The sequence below is a fragment of the Carassius carassius genome, chromosome 7 (genome assembly GCF_963082965.1).
Source record: "Carassius carassius chromosome 7, fCarCar2.1, whole genome shotgun sequence".
Taxonomy (NCBI): Eukaryota; Metazoa; Chordata; class Actinopteri; order Cypriniformes; family Cyprinidae; genus Carassius; species Carassius carassius.
The window spans coordinates 14,897,796-14,907,101 of NC_081761.1; the positions used below are offsets into that span (position 1 = coordinate 14,897,796).

Here is a 9,306-nt window from a genome sequence, read left to right on the forward strand (position 1 = left end):
AACCGCAGTAAGAATTTTCATCAAGCACGGTGAGTAATGGCTTCTCCTATCATTGTTTCTTGCACCTCTTGCCACATGTATAGTTTATCTATCTCTGTCGCTGATGAGGGATTCACATGTGATAAATGCAGGGAAATAGTTAGGCTGACAGAGAAGATTTCAGAATTAGAGACACGCATCCAAACTTTAATTGAGGACAGTAAGAATGTTAGGGCTCTAGATACGGCTTTGGATACGTCTAGCTCAGGGATTCCTGTACATTGTTCGGTTCCGGAAACAGAGCCCTTGCAGCAGGGCAACTGGGTGATGGTGAGGCAGCGTAGTCGTGGGTCAAAACACCGCTCTTCTGTTCCGATCAAAACATTAAACAGGTTCTCCCCACTCAGTGATGCACCCACTGAGAAACCTGATGAAAGTGCTCTAGTTATTGGTGATTCTATTGTATGGAACGTGAATATAGAGACACCAGCCACCATAGTCAAATGTTTACCGGGAGCCAGAGCGCCTGACATCTTGGCAAATTTAAAAGTGCTGGCTAATGCTAAACGTAAATACAGTAAGATTGTTATTCATGCCGGCGCTAATGATGTTCGACTTCGCCAGTCGGAGATCACTAAAAATAACATTAAAGAGGTGTGTGAACTTGCAAGCACGATGTCAGACACTGTAATATGCTCTGGTCCCCTCCCTGCTTTCCGTGGTTATGAGATGCATAGCAGATTGTCATCACTCAATGGCTGGATGTCTAAGTGGTGCCCACAGAATAACATAGGTTTCATAGACAATTGGACGAGCTTTTGGGGCAGACCTGACTTGCTTAAAAGAGATGGTCTTCATCCCTCCTGGGGTGGCGCCACTTTTCTCTCTAGAAATTTGGCAAATAGTCTTAGTGTTTATACTTGACTAACTGGGGCCCAGGTCAGGAAGCAGACAGACTGGCTAAACCGACCGTCTGCTAGCTGCCTCCCGTCACAGAGGTCAGTTAATTCTCAGCACATAGAGACTTTTTCACCTAGATATCACACTATAGAGACTGTGTCTGTTCCCCGAACTAGAAAAAACAAAAAACGTCCAAACCAAGTTAAGATTAACAATTTAATTGAGGTTCAACAAATAAAAAACAGAAGCAATATGGATAAACAAATGATAAAGCTTGGCTTATTGAATATCAGATCCCTTTCTACGAAAATACTTTTTGTAAATAATATGATCACTGATCATAATATAGATGTACTCTGTTTGACAGAAACCTGGCTAAAACCTGATGATTACATTATTTTAAATGAGTCCACCCCCCAAGATTACTGTTATAAACATGAGCCGCGTCTAAAAGGCAAAGGTGGAGGTGTTGCTTCAATTTATAACAACGTTTTCAGGATCTCTCAGAGAGCAGGCTTCAAGTATAACTCATTTGAAGTAATGGTGCTTCATATAACATTATCCAGAGAAACAAATGTTAATGATAAATCCTCTGTTATGTTTGTACTGGCTACTGTATACAGGCCACCAGGGCACCATACAGACTTTATTAAAGAGTTTGGTGATTTTACATCCGAGTTAGTTCTGGCTGCAGATAAAGTCTTAATAGTTGGTGATTTTAATATCCATGTTGATAATGAAAAAGATGCATTGGGATCAGCATTTATAGACATTCTGAACTCTATTGGTGTTAGACAACACGTTTCAGGACCTACTCATTGTCGAAATCATACTCTAGATTTAATACTGTCACATGGAATTGATGTTGATGGTGTCGAAATTATTCAGCCAAGTGATGATATCTCAGATCATAATTTAGTTTTGTGCAAACTTCATATAGCCAAAATTGTAAATCCTACTTCTTGTTACAAGTATGGAAGAACCATCACTTCTAACATAAAAGACTGCTTTTTAAGTTATCTTCCTGATGTATCCAAGTTTCTTAGCATATCCAAAACTTCAGAACTTGATGATGTAACAGAAACTATGGACTCTCTCTTTTCTAGCACTTTAAATACAGTTGCTCCTTTACGTTTAAGGAAGGTTAAGGAAAACAGTTTGACACCATGGTATAATGAGCATACTCGCACCCTAAAGAGAGCAGCCCGAAAAATGGAGCGCAGCTGGAGGAAAACAAAACTAGAGGTATTTCGTATTGCTTGGCGGGAAAGTAACATATCCTACAGAAAAGCATTAAAAACTGCTAGATCCGATTACTTTTCTTCTCTTTTAGAAGAAAACAAACATAACCCCAGGTATTTATTCAATACAGTGGCTAAATTAACGAAAAATAAAGCCTCAACAAGTGTTGACATTTCCCAACATCACAGCAGTAATGACTTTATGAACTACTTTACTTCTAAAATCGATACTATTAGAGATAAAATTGCAACCATTCAGCCATCAACTACAGTATCACACCAGACAGTGCACTATAGACCCCCTGAGGAACAGTTCCACTCATTCTCTACTATAGGCGAGGAAGAATTGTATAAACTTGTTAAATCATCTAAACCAACAACATGTATGTTAGACCCTATACCATCTAAGCTCCTAAAAGAGGTGCTTCCAGAAGTCATAGATCCTCTTCTGACTATTATTAATTCCTCATTGTCATTAGGATATGTCCCCAAAACCTTCAAACTGGCTGTTATTAAGCCTCTCATCAAAAAACCACAGCTTGACCCCAAATAACTAGTTAATTATAGACCAATCTCGAATCTCCCTTTTCTGTCCAAGATACTAGAAAAGGTGGTATCCTCACAATTATATTCCTTCTTAGAGAAAAATGGTATATGTGAGGATTTCCAGTCAGGATTTAGACCGTATCATAGTTCTGAGACTGCTCTCCTTAGAGTTACAAATGATCTGCTCTTATCATCTGATCGTGGGTGTATCTCTCTATTAGTTTTATTGGATCTTAGTGCTGCGTTTGACACAATTGACCACAACATTCTTTTGCATAGACTTGAACACTTTGTTGGCATTAATGGAAGTGCATTAGCATGGTTTAAATCGTACTTATATGACCGCCATCAGTTCGTTGCAGTGAATGAAGATGTATCCTATCGATCACAAGTGCAGTATGGAGTACCTCAAGGCTCAGTACTAGGGCCGCTACTCTTCACGCTTTATATGTTACCCTTGGGAGATATCATCAGGAAACATGGTGTTCGCTTTTACTGTTATGCTGATGATACTCAACTCTATATTTCTTCGCAGCCCGGTGAAACACACCAATTTGAAAAACTAATGGATTGCATAGTCGATATAAAAAACTGGATGACGAGTAATTTCTTACTGCTAAATTCTGAAAAAACAGAGGTGTTAATTATAGGACCTAAAAACTCCGCTTGTAATAACCTAGAACACTGTCTAAGACTTGATGGTTGCTCTGTCAATTCTTCGTCATCAGTTAGGAACCTAGGTGTGCTATTTGATCGCAATCTTTCCTTAGAAAGCCACGTTTCTAGCATTTGTAAAACTGCATTTTTCCATCTCAAAAATATATCTAAATTACGGCCTATGCTCTCAATGTCAAATGCAGAAATGTTAATCCATGCTTTTATGACCTCAAGGTTAGATTATTGTAATGCTTTATTGGGTGGTTGTTCTGCACGCTTAGTAAACAAACTACAGCTAGTCCAAAATGCAGCAGCAAGAGTTCTTACTAGAACCAGGAAGTATGACCATATTAGCCCGGTCCTGTCAACACTGCACTGGCTCCCTATCAAGCATCGTATAGATTTTAAAATATTGCTTATTACCTATAAAGCCCTGAATGGTTTAGCACCTCAGTATTTGAATGAGCTCCTTTTACATTATAATCCTCTACATCCGCTATGTTCTCAAAACTCAGGCAATTTGATAATACCTAGAATATCAAAATCAACTGCGGGCGGCAGATCCTTTTCCTATTTGGCGCCTAAACTCTGGAATAACCTACCTAACATTGTTCGGGAGGCAGACACACTCTTGCAGTTTAAATCTAGATAAAAGACCCATCTCTTTAACCTGGCATACACATAACATACTAATATGCTTTTATTATCCAAATCCGTTAAAGGATTTTTAGGCTGCATTAATTAGGTAAACCGGAATCGGAAACACTTCCCATAACACCCTATGTACTTGCTACATCATTAGAAGAATGGCATCTACGCTAATATTTGTCTGTTTCTCTCTTGTTCCGAGGTCACCGTGGCCACCAGATCCAGTCTGTGTCCAGATCAGAGGGTCACTGCAGTCACCCGGATCCAGTACGTATCCAGACCAGATGCTGGATCAGCACCTAGAAAGGACCTCTACATCCCTTAAAGACAGCGGAGACCAGGACAAGTAGAGCCCCAGATACAGATCCCCTGTAAAGACCTTGTCTCAAAGGAGCACCAGGACAAGACCACAGGAAACAGATGATTCTTCTGCACAATCTGACTTTGCTGCAGCCTGGAATTGAACTACTGGTTTCGTCTGGTCAGAGGAGAACTGGCCCCGCAACTGAGCCTGGTTTCTCCCAAGGTTTTTTTTCTCCATTCTGTCACCGATGGAGTTTCGGTTCCTTGCCGCTGTCGCCTCTGGCTTGCTTAGTTGGGGACACTTCATCTACAGCGATATCGTTAACTTGATTGCAAATAAATGCACAGACACTATTTAATTGAACAGAGATGACATAACTGAATTCAATGATGAACTGCCTTTAACTATCATTTTTTTCATTATTGACACTGTTTTCCTAATGAATGTTGTTCAGTTGCTTTGACGCAATGTATTTTGTTCAAAGCGCTATTTAAATAAAGGTGACTTTGACTTTGAACTTATCATCCTGGTACCTGTTGCGCAGCCAACTTAAATCTAACCTATGAAAGACAACTCAGGTGGTAATTTAATTCACAACCCCCAGCCCCGAAGGTGGATGCCTTATTTATTAGACAACTGGGCATTTTCTCTGATTAAGCCTGAGGTATTCATTAACATTCTGGTGCAAGCTAAATTGAAAGTGATTTTAAAAAAAAAGAGTTCTATGCTAATTCTTGTGTCTATAGTAAAGTTATCGTTCTTGGATTTTTTTCTTGCACTGCCAGCTTAAATGCAACTATTGAAAGATGACCCAGGTGGGACTCAAACCCACAATCCTCAGCTCCGAATGCTGATGCCTTATCCATTAGGCCACTGGGCCTTGTTCACTGGTGTCCCCAGAGGCATTGACAGACAGTCAGAAACAAACTAAACTGAAACAGTTTTCATGAAATTGCCAGTTCTCATGTTCCGTTGGCAGTTCTATGCTAACTCTCATGTTCCTTTATCACAGCTATTCTGTCTCTTTGAACTTATCATCCTGGTACCTGTTGCGCAGCCAACTTAAAACTAACCTCTGAAAGACGACTCAGCTGGTAATTTAATTCACAACCTCAGTGAACCTCAATACAGTGAAGTTATAATCCTTGAAATCTTGCTATGCTGAAGAACCCTCTTTTGAGTTTGTTCAGCTCAGCCATTTGGTTTGGGAACTGAGGGAGCTTATTTGAAAGTGCTCTTGATACCCTGTATACCACCCGTGACACAGAAGCTTTGCTGAGACCCACTGTGTCTCGTGCCGTTTTGTAAACTTGAAAAGTGTTGTTTTGGTGCTACCAGTCTGGACTGCTTTCTCACCATTCTTCACCCATCAGCTGTGTCACAGCTATCCGTCTCTGCTTCTTCAGTAGTTACAGATGGACTGATTGATTCTGGACATGCTTGAGTGATCCTTCCGGTAATTTCACTTGAAATTGACACAATGTGACAACCAGTGGAACCAAGATTGGAGGAAAGGGAATTGGTGTCCTGAATAACTCTTGGAAAGAGTTATTATTAAAGATTTATATGAGAACCGGAGCCCTTTCTGGGCAGGATTCGGGGGCAGGAGCCGACACTGGAGTGGGCTGTGGGAGCAGTCTTTTTCTCCTCAGATTCCTCTTCTGGTTAGTGGTGAGGTAGGCAGTTTTTGTCAGCGGAGAGACTGACTCTCAGCACGGCCAGCAGGCTGGTTCTGGTTCGGGGATGGACACTATCCAGACACCGAAGGATCCCTTCTCTCCAGCTCAATCCTGTGGTGTCTGGGAGGTCCACTGGGCAATAACAATTGGCCCCAATCCAGAACAGAGAGTTTAACATGTCATCATTCAGCGCTGTTTTCACAGCGATCCCACAGAACTCCCACACATAGTTCACAAAGATGAGATATCTGCAGGCTAGGGAGGAGAAGCAAGCAGCTAATTCCTTGCCACAGGAAGAGAAGGAAAAAAACAAAAAGACAAAGGGGCACCACTTATTATACAGTTTCGGTTTTCTCAAGGAGCGATGGAACAGGGAGACATGGACACAGGAGATGCTCAACCTAGACTTTAATCAAACCCAAACCCAAACCCAAACCTAAGGATGGCTGAAGCGAAACAGTCGTTCCGAAGCTTTGCGAGATCCCGAAGCGCAGATGTGTCGAAACACTGATCCGAAGCGTGATTCGAAACACCCATGTCACGTGACTATGACCAAACGAAGCCTCGAAGTGTTTCACTAATTGTTTCATCAGGCGTGGTCCGCCGAATCAGCGTTTGATTGGAACGGTCGGGAACAGACCACACAATCGCACATCTGTATAAAAGTGAAATAAACGCATTTTGAACTCGTGGGTTTTTGTGAGAGGAGTTTGACTTTGAGATAGCGGATTTTTGGTGATATAGTGACATAGTGCGATTTGATTAGTTATAGGCAATTTAGACTTACATTTAAATTGACACAGCACATTGACTGAGAGGCTAGAGACAGACAGAGTATACATATAGTGACACATTAATAGATACATAGATATAAATATATATAGACAGCTAGATTAATAGATAGATACATATATAGATAGATTATAGATACATATATAAATACATATATTATAGATAGATACATATATAGATAGATTATAGATACATATATAAATACATATATTATAGATAGATACATATATAGATACATAGATTATAGATACATATCTAGATACATAGATCGATTCATATATAGATAGATAGATTTGGATAGATAGATAAAATGGAAGCTCCCCAGAAGAGATGCCGTACATCTGTGGTGTGGGAGCATTTCCATTTAGAAACCCCAAATAAAGTGAGATGTGTGTATTGTGATCGGCAGCTAGCCTACTGCAACAATACATCATCCATGATGCGCCATTTGAGGAGCACTCATCCTGCCATTTTGCAGGGTGCAGAGGATGGCATTCCCCCTGTACCTAGGCCTGCTACTGACACTGCTGGGCCATCTAAGCAAGGTATGCATTGTTTGGGATATAATTATAATTGAAATATAATTACAACCTTTTGGGACACTGTTTATAAAGTTTATAAGTTATATAAAGCACTGCTTATAAACACTGGAAGATTTCCAAATAATGAACCAGTAGGCTATACTTTTAATAGATGTGCACTAATTGAAGCTGTATTTTTCCAATGTATTTGTTTGAAAGTATGTTTTGTTTTCTCTTTTAAAAGTCAGACAGAGGGAATTGGATGAGGCTCTTATAAACATGGTGGTGAAGGATCTGCAGCCCTTCACCATCGTGGACGATGAGGGATTCAGGGCATTTGTGAACAAGCTTGATCCAAGCTATGTCCTCCCATCCCGGAAGGTGCTTAAAATAATGGTCAGCGAAAAGTACAACAAAGCCAAGGAGAAGACAATGGAGGACCTACAAAAGGCCGAATTTGTTAGCCTTACAGCTGACATGTGGTCCTCCATTAATATGGATGGATATCTTGGTGTGACTTGCCATTACATAACACCAGAGGCAAAAATGGCAACTGTTGTACTGGGTGTAAGGAGGTTTTACCAAACCCACACAGCCCAGCATCTCATGGAGGCTAAAGCCTTGCTAATGGCTGAGTGGGGAATAACCTCCAAAGTTCAGTGCATGGTGGCTGACAATGCATCTAACATGATCCTAAGTGCCCAGCTACTCCACCTTCGCCATGTCCCATGTTTTGCTCATACTTTAAATTTGATTGTGAAAAAGGCACTAGATCAAACCCCAGTCATCAATGAAATACGCCAGAAGGCCAGAAAGATAGTGGGGTTGTTCAGATCCAGCTGCAAAGCAAAGGACAAGCTTGTGGAGATGCAGAGCTTGATGGGAAGACCAACTCTGAAACTGATACAGGAGGTTGACACGAGATGGAACAGCACATTTGACATGCTACAGCGCGTGTATGACCAACGTGAACCAGTGGCTGCTGCACTTTCCAACTTAAACAATGATACTGCTCCCCTGACAAGTATTGATTATGACATTATTGAACAATCATTGTCAATACTGCAACCATTCAAACTCGCAACAACAGAGATGTCAGAGGAAAAGAGAGTGCCTGCTTCAAAGCTTATACCACTGTACAGGATGTTGCAGCACAAGCTTGCACAGAAAAAAGGAAATGCAACGCAGGAATCAACTGTTCAATTAGGTAGGCCACAATGACCATACTACCCATGTGATTGGCCATAACTGTCATATTATTGTCATTATTATAAATATGTGTTTCTCCTGTTTTGGCTCATAGGCTCACATCTGCAAGAAGGTCTGCACTCCAGATGTGGAGGTTATGAGAGTTTTAGAGCCTTGGCACTGGCTACACTGCTGGACCCAAGGTTCAAAAATGTGGCATTTGGAAATGCTGCCAAAGCCCAGGAAGCTGAAAAGCATATCACACTGGAGTGTGCTTCACTGATGCGTTCAAACACAAATCCTGGTGAGCAGTTTCAGTCTGTGTTATGTTATGTAATCTGAATCATGTAATATAATATATCCTTCATATATGCCGTCAGTTTAGGATTTGTTACTAATTGCTGTTTTCATTTTTATTCAGACCCAGAAATGTCAACATCACACCCATCATCATCATCATCACCATCACCATCAACATCAACATCAACACCAGTAGAAACACAGGACAGTTTATGGGAACTTTTTGATACTCGCATCCATCAAACCAAGATGATACACAATGCTACAGCTGATGCTACAGTGGAAGTGAAAAAATACATCAACGATGCGTATTTGCCAAGAACTCATGATCCACTAACTTACTGGAAAGAGAGAGCAGTAATCTTTCCTCATTTGTATGTCCTTGCAAAAAAATATCTTTGTATGCCAGCAACAAGTGTCCCTTGTGAGAGGATTTTTTCAAAGGCTGGAGAAATTATCTGTAAAAAAAAGAAGTAGGCTAAGTCCTTCCACAGCAGATTAATTAATATTTTTGAATAAAAATCTCTAAAAAAGTGAGACATTGTGGCTTG

At 40.6% G+C, this 9,306-nt stretch overlaps 1 non-coding gene across 1 annotated transcript; it reads right to left on the minus strand.

Annotated features, from left to right (window-relative positions):
• Positions 1–5,082: 5,082 nt before the first annotated feature.
• On the minus strand, positions 5,083–5,155 carry trnar-ucg (transfer RNA arginine (anticodon UCG)). The gene has a single exon. It is a non-coding gene; the product is annotated as a tRNA-Arg (tRNA).
• Between the last annotated feature and the right edge of the window lie 4,151 nt (positions 5,156–9,306).